Source organism: Danio aesculapii, chromosome 14 (genome assembly GCF_903798145.1).
Source record: "Danio aesculapii chromosome 14, fDanAes4.1, whole genome shotgun sequence".
Taxonomy (NCBI): domain Eukaryota; kingdom Metazoa; phylum Chordata; class Actinopteri; order Cypriniformes; family Danionidae; genus Danio; species Danio aesculapii.
The window spans coordinates 46,079,498-46,097,731 of NC_079448.1; the positions used below are offsets into that span (position 1 = coordinate 46,079,498).

At 36.4% G+C, this 18,234-nt stretch overlaps 1 protein-coding gene across 1 annotated transcript in view; it reads left to right on the forward strand.

The window, feature by feature from the left end:
- Positions 1 to 214: 214 nt before the first annotated feature.
- lingo2 (leucine rich repeat and Ig domain containing 2) overlaps positions 215 to 18,234 on the forward strand; it is a 593,792-nt gene continuing 575,772 nt past the window's right edge. The window contains exon 1 of the mRNA XM_056471884.1: positions 215 to 796. The gene's annotated coding sequence lies outside the window, so the exon portion shown is untranslated. The remainder of the gene's footprint in view (positions 797 to 18,234) is intronic.

The window sequence follows — 18,234 nt, forward strand, 5'->3', positions numbered from 1 at the left end:
TGCTTAAGGAGAGCAAGAAGCGATTCTTTATCTTTGACAGAACTCTGAGCATAAATGCAGTAATTGTCAGACTCCCGTGCAGCCTGAGAGTGAGAAAAAGGGAGGGAGAGATGGATGGATGGAGGGGGTGGAAAGAACTGCGAGAGGGAGGGCAAGCGCGTGTGTGCATATGTGCGAGCGTGTGAGAGAAAGAGAGAGAGGGAGAGCGCGCAGTGTTCAATACTCAGAACATCTAGACATTGTGCCGGCTGGGAGAAGAGACAATTAGACCCACAATCCAGAACTGACACACGGATTAAACAAGCAAAATAAGGTTTGGTCAGCTTTTCAGACTGGATGTGGAGTGTGGATTGCGCGTGCAAGTCTGAAAGTTGTCCAGGATGCGAGCGCTTGTGGAGGATGAGCTAAACGGAGCGGCGCACGGCGGGATTCTTCGAGGTTGGAGCGCAGCTGCTGCCTCCAGTCACTGACGGGAGGACCTTGCGCACGGAGAGCAGCCTCCGTCTCTGTCTCTCTCTCTTTCCTTTTCCAGTCTCGCAGAGACAGGCGGCATCCTTCAGACTCGGCACTGAAAACAGCGAATGTTCAAGGAAAAGGGAAAAAAACTGGATTATAAAAGCAGGGAGTGATCAAGGGGAAATTTTGAAGGAAGGACCAAAAAAGATTTGAAAATAGATTTGCATCTCAGGCTCTTGTGTTTGTTGTTTTGCGGAGGGTTAAATCGAAGAGATTTGGGTCGTGCATTGCTTTGCTTCAGCCAGCCTGTGGAGTATAGGATCACAAATAGCAATTCAAGGTAAGATGTTTGTCAAGTTCAATATCTTGCATGTGCAACCAAGTGTAATCCAAGGTTTCAAAGAGCTGAGATTAGTATACTGCAACGAGAGCCAAAGGGGGGAATGTAAGTCAAAGTTGTTTTTGTGAATCGTTCTTTTTTTGATGAAAGTTGAAGGATGTTATTCAGATGGTATAAATGGTGTTAGGTATAATGTGATTTATTCCTCCGCACCTTGGTGGATATCACTAGGGTGTTGGGGGGCATAATTACAGTGAGAGGCAGATCTCATTTTGACAGGATCCCCCTTTTGTCGGAAATAGAGGCGAAGGGTTGGGAGGAGGAGGTTAACGCATGCTATGTTTCATTTTGAGGGGGAATATATAAGTGTACAGCTTAAGAATCTCTCACAACTTTCAGAGTTGATGGGAGATCGTTTGTTGTCAGTTTTTTCTTTTGCTTGTGCCCGTCGTAATTACTTTCGCTGTCACTTCTCCCACGAGTTCAGCCGTGGCTCCTACGCACGAAGCAATTTGGTGGCCATCTTCTGACCACGTTTGAGAAAGGAGGGGTGCGAAAATGCAAACAGAGATTGAAGGCGTGATGGAGGGGGTTTGACAGCCTCATATCTGTGCTTGCCGCTGCTGCTGCTTCACGCAACTGAGGCCAGATGGAGAGAGAAAATAATATTAATATGTTTTTTTTGATCATTTATTTTTTTCTTGACTGAAGAACAGGCATTCGGGTCTGGGCGTGAATGTCCCAGAGCTCAGTTGAGGAGCGTGCGCTCTCCCTTGTCGGTAGTGGACAAGTGGCCCCCTCCTTTATAGGAGGGATTGAAATATTCATGATTGCATGCACATCCTGTCTGCCCTGAAATATTTAAAATAATTGAATAATAAATAACACTGGCTGTTGAAACTGGCCCCTCTGTTATCCTGTCCATAGTGATCATTCTGTCCGCTAGGGTTACTGGTACGCCCATGACTTTGCCTACAGATAAAAACAGATTAGGTCTGTTAATGTGAGTAGTTTGCTGAATAAGTATATGGATATGGCATAACAGTTTATTTTATGTCTGTGTGAATGGTGGAGGAGAGAAAGACACAGATTTTCACTTTTATTGAAGCCTTTTGGAAATGTAATGCATGATCGGTCTTGTCAGTAATATACCTGAACTCAAATGTATTGAAAGGGAAGCAGATGTATTGAGAAGGTAAGCAAAAAGAAATGATGATGATGATGTTTGTGTGTTCTAAATCTTTGATGTATTATTAAATGCTAACTGCGCACAGTCCTTGGGTCTGCTGGCTTGTTTGAAGAGGGAGCTCTGAATTTGAGATGAGTGTTTGATTTACAGTTGCATTTCATCGCTTTTTTTGTGCACACGTTCATCGGCATGTGGAGTCAATACTGGGGTGTATATAATCAAATGTTCCATATATACTGATTTCCCACTCAAACTATCATTAAGTGTGATTTCGCAAAACATATAGTACAATGAATGTGTAAATAGAGTAATTGCTATGCGACAGCAGTAGCGTAGTCTGCCTGCCTGCTGTTATGAAACAGGCCTTCGAGGGTCTTGGATGAAAATGAGAATGCACTGGCAGATGTAGTCACAGAAAAAGGCTTTCGCTGCATTGCCAAAATCGCTTGTTCCCAGTCTATCCAGATGCATCAACACATGAGGTGAAGCTGCCTCTGAGTGAAGCTGAAGTTCAGCCATGCCTGAAGGTGCTCTCATGGCCATCTTGATAACTTTGTATGGTAAATGTGTTGTTTGATGGTGGAAAAGATGGGGTCATGGTGAAGACAGATGTCCTGTGAACCTGAATGTAGAAGGCAAGGTCACTGTGATGAACACCAACCGAATAAAGATGCTTTAAACATGTACTTGATTGATTTTCTTTCAAATATCATTTCAAGTCAAAGGAATGCCGCTTCAGCCTGGATACACAGTGAATTACATTGAAAAATAGAAAGGTATTTCTTTTCAGTGCACTCATAAACAAGCTCTGACGCTGACTGCCTTTGCAAACATGATGTCTCAGTTGTGTACCAGCACTTGCAAATGCAAGTGTGCAGATAAATAAACAGCTAAATCCAGCATAATGTGGTTTTATGGGCCTATCCAGTCAAAGATGGTTTAACTGGTCTCCTTGCTTGAGTTTAGTTGGTTTAGCCATCATGACAAGCTGTCAAGTGTCCAAAATCAGTATGACAAGCTGTCAAGTGCCCAAAACTTGCCCATGGAAAGGAGTAGTTTTCACCTTTCTCTTTGGCATTCTGTTAGAAATATCGTTCTACCAGTAAGGAACAGTAAATGTACCAAATAATGGGTACTGGTAGACTCAGAAGGCTGTTATCATCCATCCACATGGTTAATCAGCTATAAAACACATACAGCTGTGGCCTGAAGTTCATGAAAATAATTTATATTATTTACAAAATCTATTGTAATTTATTAATGTCTACCCCTACCCAAACCTTAAAACCAACCATCACAGTAATGTAAAAACAGATCTGGATTTGGAGTCTTCTCTATTAATATAGCTGATTTACCATGAGAATTATGTATATTATTTATAAAATTTCCTATTAATTGTATTTTATTAACATCTACCCCTACCCCAACTCTAAACCCAATCGCCACAGTAATGTAAGAACAGATCTAGATCTGAAGGCTTCTCTATTAGCTTATTAACCTTGTGGCTGGATGATAACATCCTTTTGAACCCACCAGCGGGCACAGAAGGCCCCTACTGGACCATATCTATCACTTGATAACTACTGATAAAGCCCATTTAATCAAGTGATAACATTCAAAGCGGATGCTTTAACTCATGAGTGGAACTTGATGTAAGGTGCCACCTGTGGCCAAATTGTAAGCATAACGACTGTATCAACTGGGCCAAAAGCTACAGAAACCAAAACAAAAGTTAAAAATTTGTATTTCAAGATCTCAAACCTGATGCAGGCTGCCACTGGTAAACAACTGGTAACTATTTGCAAACAATGATGAACTTGGTAGAGTTTCTACTGTAGCGACTTGGTCAACCTACAGGCAGGACTGAATTAAGAATACATTGGTCCCTGGAGCAGCAAAATTTATTCCTTTACCTCAAAAAAGTATGTTCTCCTTTTTCTTTATTATTATTATTATTATTATTATTATTATTATATAACAATGGTTTGTTATGTAGACCGAAAAAAAATATAGCTTAAAGGTGCTAATAATTTTGACCTTAAAAAAATTTAAAACTGCTTTTATTATAGCCGAAATAAAACAAATAAGACTTTCTCCAGAAGAATAAAACATTATCAGACATACTGTTAAAATTTCCTGAATCTGTTAAACATAATTTGGGAAATATTTTTTAAAAAAGAAAAAAAATTCAAAGGGGGGCTATGAATTATGACTTCAACTGTATATTCCCATATATATATATGTATATATATATATATATATATATATATATATATATATATATATATATATATATATATATATATATATATATATATATATGGGGGAATATGGGAATATAAGCAGAAGGACAAAAACATTATCGTGAACACTGTAAAAAATGCTTGGTTCCATAAAATTCCTTAATGTTTTTCCAAAACAAATCAAATGAGTTAATTTAAGTTAACTTGAATAAGGGTTGCAGCTAGGAGGGCATCCACTGCATAAAACATTCTGGTTCATTCCGCTGTGGCAACCCCTGATAAATAAGGGACTAATCCGATGAAAAATTAATGAATGAATGACTAAAACATTATTGTGAACACTGTAAAAATGTTGGGTTCTTAAAAAAATTTTCATGTTTACCCAAAACAAATTGAATAAGTTTACTTAATTGTTGTTGTTTTTTTGTTTGTTTGTTTTTTCACAAATTTAATATGATATAAAATGAAGTTTCCACCACCCAAAATTTTTTTTTTGCTTTGTTGTTTTTTTTATGATTGAATGAATGAATGACAAAAACATTTGTCATTTGTTTTCCCAAAACAAATTGAATAAGTTAACTTAATTGTTTGTCTTTGTGTTTTTTGTACAAATTTAAGTGGATTGAATATAAAATTAAGTTTCCCCCATGTTCCCCCATGAAGTTTTCCCCCAAAAATGTAGTTTAAAGTTATTTTTTTTGTTTTATTTTTTAAGAATTGTGTTGTATATACAGGGAAGCACGGTGGTGCAGTGGGTAGCACAATCGTCTCACATCAAGCCTCGGCTGGGTCAGTTAAACAATTGAACACTTATTGTGAACACTGTAAAAATGCTGGAGTCCGTACAATTCCTTCATGTTTTCCCAAAACAAATCGAGTAAGTTAATGCAGTTGTTTGTTTTTTTGTTTGTTTTTACAAATTTAAGTGGATAGAACATAAAATGAAGTTTTCCCCACCAAAAAAGTTACGAATTGTGTTGTTTATACTGGTTGAGGCAACAAAAAAAAAGGTGATTTATGGCAAAGAGACTAAGAAGAGGTTTTAAATATATAATCCTACAAGAGCTCTTGGTACCTGAAAGAGATGATTCAGCCTTTGTGACTATATTTATAGTGAGTCCATTAAGAGATGAAGAAAAAAAAATCAATGCTCATTGTTCTGTCAACATTTGTTTTCCGTATTTTGGAGACTGTGACCTTTAGCAGAGTGACTCCTGGCTTCTCACGAGAGAGCTTGGATGACTCTGTCACTGGGCTTCAAATCATTAGTGCACATCAGGCTGATGTTAAGTTGGCACAGCCACCACAAAAACAGTCATGCCTCCTCGTTGCCGGCAGTCTAAATAAAACAAACATCAACCAAAAAAAGCGCTCTAAATCGGGTACTGGCCCCATCTGCCATCTTTCAGCGCTTGTTGGTTTGATCCCTAAGGCAAGTGTAGACCACCAAATGACCGGAGAGATGTATCGCACATAGACTAATTTTAGCAGGGATCTGGCACTGCTGCTCCTCCTTGGATTGGTACACTTTCAGCCCTCTGCTTTCTGTCAGCTAAACATATTTATCAATGTATTCATATAACACATCTGGATGGTATATACAGACAGATGGTAGCACTAATCCTCAAGGGTCCCTGAAGTCTGGTGGAAGACAAGCTGGCACTATGCACATGACGTTAGTAAAGTTCTGCCAAATTTCACAAACAAAGTGTTTAGAAATACATTAGGTGATCTTCTTAATCAGGACATCCTGCTTAAATAGTGCTAAATGCTAAACATGTTGGATGGGGTAGGGGATGATACATAGAAATAAGGTTTTTCAAAAGTCCTCAGTGTCACATGGTTTTAATATAACAGATAATTTGCATTACACTGAATGACAAAATGTGGTACAGTGGCTAAGTAAGCAGGTTGCTGGTTTGAGTCCTGTCTGGGCTAGTTGACATTTCTGTGTGGAGTTTGCATGTTCTCCAAGTTCCCCAACAGTCCAAAGACATGTGCTGTTGGATGAACTAAATTGTCTGTAGTGTATGAGTGTGTGTTTATGAGTCAGTGTGTGTGTGTGTGTGTGTGTGTGTGTGTGTGTGCGCGCGTGTGCGCGTGCGTGCGTGCATGTGTGTGTGCGCGCGTATGTGTGTGTGTGTGTGTGTAAATGAGAGTATATGGGTGTTTCCTGGTGCTGGGTTGCGGCTGGAAGGGCATCTGCTGCATAAAACATATACCGGAATAGTTGGTGGTTCATTCCGCTGTGGCGACCCCTGATAAATAAGGAACTCAGCTGAAGGAAAATAAATGAATAAAACAAATATATAAATAAATAAATGAAAACATTATTATGAAGACCGTAAAAAATGCTGGTTTTTGTACAATTCCTTCATGTTTCCCCAAAACAAGAAGCTAACGTAATTGTTTTTGAAAATTTTTTTATTTTACAAATTTAAGTGGATTGAACATAAAATGAAGTTGCCCCCACCAGAAAAAAAAAAAATATATATATTATTATTTATTTTTTTTAAGAATTGTGTTGTTGGCGGTTCATTCCACTGTGGTGACCCCTGATGAATAAAGGAACTAAGCAGAAGGAAAATGAATAGAATGAATTGTGTTGTTTTTACTTTTTTTAAGTAAGTAGTTTGAACAAGCACCAAAAGTCATTGTTGCGTGAACCAACAGACTGTGGACCAGAAACATATTTTTAAGCATTATGCTTGGGTAATAAAAATGATTGATATTTTATTAACTTGTGGTTTAGTACCTTCTGTTAGTTCACCCAAAAATAATGTTAGAATCATGTAATTCTTAGTGTCCATAGTAGAAAAAAAGGGTCCCACTTTATATTAAGTGGCTTTAACTACTATGGACTCACATCAAAATATAAATACAGTGCACTTAATGTGTTCATAATGTAATGCAACACACTTCCGGTTCTATTGAGGTGGGATACGGTTAGGGTTATGGACAGGTTTGGTGGTATGGGTAGATTTAAGGCTGAGCTAAGGTGTAAGTGGTGATCAACAGTGTAATTATAAATGTAATTCATTCATTAATTTTAATTCGGCTTAGTCCCATCAGGGGTCGCCACAGCGGAATGAACTGCCAACTTATCTTGCATATGTTTTGTGGCGGATGCCCTTCCAGCTGCAACCCAGTAGTGGGAAACATCCATACACACCCATTCACACACATACACTACGGCCAATTTAGTATACTCAATGTACCTATAGCGCATGTCTTTGGACTGTGGGGAAAACCAGAGCACCCAGAGGAAACTCACGCCAACATGGGGAGAACATGCAAACTCCACAGAAACGCCAACTGACCCAGCCGAGACTTAAACCAGTGACCTTCTTGCTGTGAGGTGACAGTGCTAACCACTGAGCCCCTGATTATAGAAGTACTTATATAAATGAATTACAGATGCAATTACATGCAGGAATTTAATCAAGCATAAGTACAATGTAAAAGCATGTATTTACACAATAAGTGCATTGTTACAATTGAATATTTTCAGTGTAAGTACATATTAGTTAAGGCCACTTAATATAAAAAGGGACTGAAAAAACAAATACTATGGAAATCTATGTTTCCAACATTCTTCAAAATATCTTCAACAGCTAGAGTTCAACAGAAGAAAACTAGTTTGGAACAAGTGAAAAAATTATGACAGCATTTTCATTTTTAGGTGAACTGTCCCTTTAAGTGCAATAAACCCACTTTAGTTAAGTCTTTAAGGGGTCTTTCAGGGATGTCACAGACTGCTACATGGCAAGCTGATCTTTTTATATGATTAGTAACAGGACTCTTACTCTGAAATACCTCTAACAAAACACATATTCAGCTCAAAAGTCCCCATAAGAAAAACACATCCCAGGCTCATTCTAAAAACATACTACTAAATCAATTTCTGAAGAGGACCGAATACATCCCTGGAGGTACGTTTTTTGCCGTTTTTATTTTCGCAAATCCACCAAATCCCACTGTGTATGCTTTTGATATTTCAAATTTCTCTCGCGAGTGCCATTTGCCACTGTTGACTGACTGACTGAATGACTGACCAATCGACTGACTGACTCCTCCTTCCCTAAACCCAACCAATAGTGTTTTGAGAAGCACCGATTGACCCGCCCACCTACCTACCTAAACCCAACCAACAGTTTTAAAAAGCAATCCAGAAAAAGAAAAGCCCTCGCCTTGATTTTTATTACGTTTTCACATTTTACCACATTCTCTCCCTGTTATTTATTTGTTTATTTGTTTATTAGTTGGCTTCTGTTTTTGTCTTACCCGTTTTTGGAACTGTTCTTTGCTGGACTCTAACCCCATCATCGTGGTCAACTCCTTTCTTCATCTCAAGTCCGCTGACGTACATCTCGAGCTACTAGACAAACTGGTAACAGCAAAAAAGCCGTCCATACGGAGGTGAACGGTCTGGTAAGCGAAAAAAGGAACGGCGTCATACCGCCCCATATCGTTCGTTTAAAAGACGAAATGCAGCCATACGTACTTCTGGCTACATAATTCGCATTCTCCAGTAATGTATATAAGGCTACATTTGCAGAATTTTCATTTTTGGGTGAACTATCCCTTTAAGAACAATACACCCACTTTAGTTTAGTTTTTAAGGGGTCTTTCAGTGATGTCACAGACTGTTGAATGGCAAGCAGCTCTTTTTATATGATTAGTAATAAGACTCCTACATGAAATGACCTCTAACAAAAGACATATTCAGGTCAAAAATCCCCTGGCTATTTCACACAAGAAAAACACAACCCAGGCTCATTCTGAAAACATACTGCTATATACATTTCTGGAGAGCACCAAATACATCCCAGGAGCTACGTTTTTTTTTGCAGTTTTTATTTTCGCGAAATCCACCAGAGGCCGCCGTGTATGCTTTTGAGATCTCAAATTTCTCTCGCGAGCGCCATTAACGCCTGCTGTTCTCGCGTAAATCCACCAGTGGCCGGCGTGTATCCTTTTGAGATCTCAAATTTCTCTCGCGAGTGCCATTCACGCCTGCTGTTCTTTCATAAATCCACCAGAGTCCACTGTCGACTGACTAACTGACTGACTGACTGAATGAATGACTGACTGACCCACCTTCCTCCTTCCCTAAACCCAACCAATAGTGTTTTCAAAAGCATCGACTGACCCGCCCACCCACTTCTCTAAACCCAACCGACAGTTTAAAAAAGCAATCCAGAAAAAGAAAACTTATTTTTTACCACGTTTTCAGATTTTACCACATTCTCACCCTGTTATTTACTTGTTTATCTTATTTTTTGGCTTTTATTTTTGTCTTACCTCCTTTCTGAAAATGTTCTTCGCCCGGCTCGAACCCCGTTGTTGTTATCAACTCCTCTATGCACCTCAAGTCTGCCAACGGACATGTCAAGCCACTGAACAAACTGGTAATAGTGCGAAAGCCCATTACGGAGGTAAGCAGTCAACTGGTAAACACTAACAGGAATGGTGCCATACCGCCTTGTAGCATTTGTTATAAAGATGAAATGCAGCCATACATGTACTGTACCTCTAGCTACATAGTTTGCGATCTCCAGAATTGTAGGGCTATGTTTTCAGAATAAGCCTACGTTGGAAAAAAAAAATTGGATTTTAATATAAAAGCCAACTCTTTGAACATTGCAAGAAAGCAAATCTAAATTTTTACTTGGTATTTTGTACGTTTATTTAAAGACGTAACCCAGACCTTATACAGACTGTCTCCATTTCAGTTTCGAATATTATTTTTTAGCCGTATTTTGTATTGGATTTTCAAAAAAAAGTTATTTGAAACATTTGACACCCTTACTGTGTCTTTGAAACCTTTGTAATTATTGTATCACATACTTCTACGTCTGTCATAATCTAATCCTAAATGCATTGAGAATCATTTCAAAGAAGACAATGGCATCATCAAATATTTGTTTCTTCATGAGAGACCTGTCACAGTTAAATTGCGCATTTACCTGCTTTTTCTTTTCCAAAATTTCTTCACGTTAGACCTGTATTGCCTCATGCTGTGTAATGAAGACCTTCAGAAGTCAAAGAGTCTTCGTTAAATGACACAGACAGCGTGTGCCGAGTCTTCCGGGGCCTTTTCCAAACTGAAACATGTACCCCGTAGCTATGCTAACTTAAGAGGACGTCTTCCATCCTGTTTCAGCCCAGCTCTGTGAAGAGCAGGGCGCTTCAGGGAGCGGATGCTGTGGCATGACAGGGCTTGATGGTTGTTACACAGCCTGAGAAGGGTGTAAGGAAGGGTGGAGGGTAAAGTCAGCAGGTGCTCAGGGGAATGAATGGAGTCTACTGACTCTGAGGGGATGGATTAGGACCAATAGTGGCTGACAGTGACCCTGACACCCATCTTCAGCCTTTTAAGTCAACCTTCCATAGAGCTGGTGGACACGGGCCACCTCGAGCTAAAGTGGTCCTCTGTTGTGGGTCTGGGTTGACATTTAGCATTAGCAAGGGTCATGTGGTGACATGATGGAGAAGAAGGGAAGAATAAAGGGGGTGTTTTTGCTGTGGATGAGGAGAGATTGTAAGAAGGAGGTCAGTCTGACTCTGGTTCTGCTTTTGGATGACTTTCCTCTACGGACATTCGCGTTGGGGAGATCAATGCATCAAAGATTGTGCACTGTGTCAGGTGTCAGCACAATGCATTATAAGTGCTAAATATTATTAAATATGAAAATTACGTCATTATTTACCTGCACACTTTTATTTTTTTATATATATTTCTTTCTATTATATATATATATATATATATATATATATATATATATATATATATATATATATATACATACATACATACATCAATCAAAAAATGGTACATTTTATTTATTTATTTATTTATTTATTTAAATTTATTTATTTAAATTATATTACATTTTTCCAATGTTACTGTTATTATTATTATTATTATTATTATTATTTATTTATTTATTTATTTATTTATTTATTTATTTATTTATTTATTTGTTATTTGGTAATCATTTTGTGACAAGTGCAATCAATCAAAAACGGCTGCTTTTTATTTGCATTTATTTATTTTTATTTAAGTTATATTTTGTTTAATTTTTTCAACTTTATCAATTTTATTAATTTATTTGTTTATTCATTTATTTATATGGTAATCATTTTGTGACAAATGCTGTCAAGTAAAAAAAATGCTGCATTTTATTTAATTATTTGTTTTCATTGTTATTTTATATTTTTTACTATTTTATTTATTTATTTATTTATTTATTTATTTATTTATTTATTTATTTATTTATTTATTTACTTCTTTGGTAATCATTTTGTGACAAGTGCTGTCAATCAAAAAATTTTGCTTTTTATTTATATTAATTTATTTAATTTATAGTCATTTTATAAAAAATATTTCCTTTTTTTAAATTGTATTTATTCATTAGGTAATCATTTTGTGACAAGTGCTGCCAATTAAAAAAATGCTGCATTTTATTTATTTATTTTTATTTATATTATAAATATATATATATATATAAAATTTTATTTTCATTTAATTTTTATATTATAAATATATATATATAAAATTTTATTTTCATTTAATTTTTTTAAATTTATTTATTAGTTACTTGTTTGTTTGTTTATTTGGTAATCATTTTATGACAATTGCTGTCAATTAAAAATGCTGCATTTTATTTTTTTATTTTATTTCAATTATATTTAATTTTATATGTTAAATTTTATATTAATTTTATTTTTATTTGTTTATTTTTATTTAAATAACATTTTATTTAAATTTTTTTTTCGATTTTATATATATTTTTTTTCGATTTTATTTGCTTGTTTATTTATTTATTTATTTATTTAATAATCATTTTGTGATGAGTGCTGTCAATCAGAAAATGCTGCATTTTATTTACTTATTTATTTATTTTTTTTGGTAATCCTTTTTTTTTACAAGTGCTATCAATAAAATTTTACATTACACACTGTTCATTTAAATAGGCTCTGTCTGATAACGTACAGTATATATATTAGCCATTTCCAGAAAATCAGAAAAGAACATAGTTTGTGAACGCTGTGTTGCATGGCTGGCAGAAATGCAAACAGACACGGCTGTCTACGCCTTCACTGACTTGATAATTACATTTCTAACATACATTGATCTAGAGAGAGAGAGAGAGAGAGAGAAAGAGAGACTGATGGCAGATGCACATTCATGATGCTGGTTACAAGGGCCCAAAATGTAATTAGCTGAAAATAGACCATAAAGCAGCACCCCTCCATGCTTAGATGTAATATTGGCTAATATGCCTAAACTCATCCAATTAACCAATCCATAATGATGTTGTTTGTGATAGGAGATGCATTTCATTAATAGGGAAGTAATTATTGACACTAATCATTTGAAACAAATGATGGCAATTGGAGCTTTGACACGGCCGCACTCCTATCAGGCTGAAAGCAATACCACAGGCCAGTGAAACTGGCAACCTGGATGCATGAAGGGCTGGCGTGGTGGCTCAGTGGTTAGTACTGTGGCCTCACAGCAAGAAGGTCACTGGTTTAAGTCCTGGGTGGGCCACTTGGCATTTTTCTGTGGAGTTTGCATGTTCTTCTCGTGTTGGCGTTGGTTTCCTCTGGCTGCTTCGGTCCCCCCCAAGACATGCGCTATAGGTGAATTGAATAAACCATATAAACTAGTGCTTGAGTATGAGTACGAATCAGTGTGTATGGGCAGCAGTGTGAGGCCAGCAGGGGGGTGTGGGTCCTAACGCCCCAGTATAGTGAAGGGGACTCTATACTGCTCAGTGAGCACCGTCTTTCGGATGAGACATTAAACCGAGGTCCTGACTCACTGTGGTTGTTCGAAACTCCCAGAATGTCCTTGGAAAAGAGTAGGCCAAATTTGCCCACTGGCCTCCTAACCATCCCCATATCATACTTGGCTTCATCACTCTGTCTCCTCTCCACCAATCAGCCGGTGTGTGGTGTGCGGTCTGGCGCAATATGGCTGCTGTCATTTCATCACAGGTGGAAGCTGCACACCGGGGGTGGATGAGGAGATCCCCCCCCAATGTGTAAAGCGCTTTGAGTGTCTAGAAAAGCGGTATACAAATCTGAATTGCTATTATTTATTTATTATTATTATTATTACTTAAATTTGTAAAAACAATTTAGTCAATTTAAATGATTTGTGTTGGGACAACATGAAGGAATTGTGTGGAACCCAGCATTTTTGATGTGCAGTTTAAGACTCAAGACTTAATTCAAATTTTAATAAACAATATTTGTCTTCTTTTCTAATGGTAACACATTATTTTAATGGCCCATTTGAGTATTATTAGACTGTCTGCTTAATATCTGCTAATACTGCTTTTTCAACAGACATTGAACTGACTATAAGAAACTTTGCAAGTACATGTCAACTTACACTAAGCCTAACCCCCCAACCCTAACCCCTACCTAACAGTCTACTTAAATCTAATGGGAATTAGTTGGCATATAGAGGCAATGTAACTTAAATTCAACTAACAGACCATCAAAATAAAGTGTGACCTTTCTAATTACCAAGTTTCCTATTTACACAAATGATATACATACAGTAGCAGTGCATCAATGTGGACATTTTCTATGCGGACATTTTCTATGCTCATTAGAATAAGTTATGGTGTTTAGCTGCGCTGTAAACAAATCCATAAATGATTTTTTTTCAGTATTTTGTGATTCATGCTTTTATTTATTTATTACTGTCTCCATTTATTTATGATTGACTTGCATTATAGGACCTTTTAACATTTGAAATGTTTGAAAAAGTGACTTTTATTAACATTTTTAATAGTTTATAGTGATATATTGTCTGGGTTGGTGTTGTTTGATACACTACAAAAACTTTGTAATAAGCTGCCAGGACATTTTCTGTTATTTTATAGACTTATTTCTCTATTTATAATTATTTCTTATACATTATATCATAAATAATGTATCAAGCTGCTAAAATGTCAATAAAAGTCACTTTTTTAAACTGTAGAGATGAATTTTCAACATTAAAAGTCGACACAGCAGAGATCAACGTCCTATAATTCACAATCATAAATAAACACAAAACACATCACAAAATGACAAAATACAGACACTGTTAATTAACAGATTTTTTTTACAGTGCAATTCTAATTATTAGCTGAGGATGTGATAAAACAGGTCTGAATATTTAATAACCAAACACACAAGAGGGGGAAAAACTGAGTTTATATATGTAGACATTCCAGTTTTGTAGAAATGAGCTGAGCTTTGCGTTCGGCTCGGTGCGTGCAGATCTGGCGTGGGTCTGGTCAGTGGTTTTGTTTGTATCAGCTGTTCTGGAATTGTTTGACGTGAACCTTTTATTTAGGTTATTGACTGGCTTGATCTTCAGAGACCAGAAAACTGCTGCGTGTGTTCTATTAGGGCGCAAGTATCATCCATACAGTTAAAAAATTTAAGCTGAGGTGTAGCAGATACTATTTGACTAGTCTGGGATATTTAGTGCTACCCAGCAGAGAAGATTAAAGCAGGGTTACAAATACTAGTGAGCAAGAAATCATTAAAAGATTGCAGTCTTGATTCAGACACCCACTTGACTTTATTTTTAAATGATGATGATTTGTGTATATATATATATATATATATATATATATATATATATATATATATATATATATATATATATATATATATATATATATATATATATATATATATATATATATATATATATATGTATATGTATATATATATATATATATATATATATATATATATATATATATATATATATATATGTGTATATATATATATGTGTATATATATATGTGTATATATATATGTGTATATATATATATATATATATATATATATATATATATATATATATATTTATATATATATATATATATATATATATATGTATATATATATGTATATATATATATATATACACATATATATATACACATATATATATATACACATATATATATATATATATATATATATATATATATATATATATATATATATATATACACATATATATATACACATATATATATATACACATATATATATATATATATATATATATATGTATATGTATATATATGTATATATATATATATATATATATATATGTATATATATATATATATATATATATATATGTATATATATGTATATATATGTATATATATATATATATATATATATATATATATATATATATATATATATATATATATATATATATATATATATATATATATATATATATATATAAATAAAGCCAGATCATCTTCAGTTTTGGGCTCAGGTGCGCTTTGCACTCACACTGAGCCCAAGTGAACCGCGCTCTGGCACACCTCTTCCTATTGGGCCAGGGCCGGCCAACTGAACTGCAATTCAGAGCACTCACACTTCTCAAACGATCCGGGAAACAGGTGTTGGCATGGTTCGGATAGCATAGTGTGAGTAGGCCCTAAGGGTAAGTAAATTGCAATCTGATTCATCCACATATTGATCGAAGGAATGTTAGGAGAGGACCACAACAAAAGAATACATTTGCTTACTAGACAAGTGCAAAAGTGTAACACAGATTCTAGTCCCTCATGACTAAGGTGTAGACCAGTTTTACAAGTCAGACGATAAATAACTGAGATATAGGACAAAAGGTTTACCAAATTTTGATGTACAAGTAATAATTACCTGCTAGACTTTCCCGCCTGCCGCACCTCCTCCGGTGCGCATTTGGGTCAGCTGCAGGGTTGTCAACTGGTACCACCATTCACTGATGTTTCACCTCCTACCCAGTACAGTCCCTGTGGGTGGGCAGTGGCTTGAGGGGACGTCTCCTCACCACCTCCTGCAGCTGCCCTTAATGGGGTACCACACCCCAATTCTTGTCCCTCCTCTGTAGCCACATCCAGTAACTTGCCTTCTTTGCCTCCTCTGCATGCCATTTTCTTAATAGCTCTCCTCAAACTCAGATGCCCTGGTAGCTCGGAGAAGATGAATTACTGACTTCCCAACAAGTCCCCTGCACCTGACTTCTATGGGACGTACTGTCGATGTCCAAACCTGGACTCTACATTCTGCTGCTGAGTCAGAGTACTTGTGCCGCTTGAACTCATGCGCCACTGCCATTCCCTCCTCCCACCGCACAGTCAGCTCAATCACCAGAACCTTCTTAGCTGCTGCTGACCAAATCACTGCATCTGGTCTTAGTGTTGTTTGCGTGATCTCAGTTGGAAAGATGAGTTGAGAGTCCAAGTCAATCCGCATCTCCCACCCCTTTCCAGGTGCAAGCAGGCACCTTGTCCTCTCTGTACCTGTAGTCTGCTCCCCTTCTCCTGGTCTGAGGAACCTGATGTTTGGCCGAGGAGATGCTGATGTGCTGTCATCTGAACTAATTTGTGGATTTCTTAATCATGTTACATTCTCAGAATACATGCATCACAGTGAAAATAATTTGTTTTTATAGCTTGTAATGATATATTACCTGGGATGGTGTTGAAAATTACAGTACAAAAATCAGGCAATAAACTGCCATTACGATTTCTGTTCTTTTACTGACTTAATTCTCTCTATATTAAATATTATACAATATATTGTTTCCAACTACTCAAAAGTCACTTTGTTAAACTGCAGTGTTACATTTTCAAACTCAAAAGTAGACAGAGCAGATGTCCAATAATGCAATAATAACAAGAAATAAACAAAGAATAAAAAGTCAATCACAAAACACGAAACCTGTTAATTAGCGTATATTTTTTACAATGTGTTCACGAGTGAGGGAAGGATGGAACGTGAGATTGACAGGCAGATTGGTGCAGCAGCAGCAGTAATGTAGTCGATGTACTGGTCCGTTGTGGTAAAGAAGGAGCTGAGCCGAAAGGCAAAGCTTTCGATTTACTAGTCAATCTACGTTCCTACTCTGACTTATATTCATGAGCTTTGGGTCATGACCGAAAGGACAAGATCTCGGATATAAGCTGCCAAAATGAGTTTACTTCGCAGGGTGGCTGGGCGCATCCTTATGGAGAGGATGAGGAGCTCTGACACCCGGGAAGAGCTCAGAGTAGAGGTGTTGCTCCTCCACATCGAGAGAAGTCAGCTGAGGTGGCTCGGGCATCTGTTTCGGATGCCTACCTAAGGTGTTCCAGGCATGTCCCACCGGGAGGAGGACTCGGGGAAGACCCAGGACACGCTGGAGGGACTATGTCTCTCGGCTGGCCTGGGAACGCCTCGGGATCTGCCGGAGGAGCTTGAGGAAGTATCTGGGGGGAGGGAAGTCTGAGGTTCTCTCCTAAGACTGCTGCCCCTATGACCCAGACCTGGAAAAGCAGTAGAAAATTAATGAATGACAATACGCTGCTACCTCTTATAAACATTTATATTTTAACCAGATGTTGTTTAATTAACAACCATTAGTAACCTCTATTCACAATCATGGGAGAATTTTAAACTCTAAATAAATAAATAGATACAGTTAAAGTCAAAATTATTACCCCCCCTCCTTTGAATATTTTTTTCTTTTTCAATTATTTCACAAATAATGTTTAACAGAGCAAGGAAATTTTCACAGTATGTCTGATAATATTTTGTCTTCTGAAGAAAGTCTTATTTGTTTTATTTCGGCTAGAATAAAAGTAGTTTTTAATTTTTTAAAAGCCATTTTAAAGACAAATTATTAACCCCTTTAAGCTATATTTATTTTTCGATAGTTTACAGAACAAACCATTGCTATACAATGACTTACCTAATTACCCTAACCTAATTAACCTAGTTAAGCCTTTAGATGTCACTTTAAGCTGTATAGAAGTGTCTTGAAAAATATCTAGTAAAATATTATTTACTGTCATCATGGCAAAGATAAAATAAATCAGTTATTAGAAATGAGTTATTAAAACTATTATGTTTAGAAATTGGGGAAAACATAAACAGGGGGGCTAATAATTCAGGGGGGCTAATAATTCTGACCTCAACTTTACATAAAC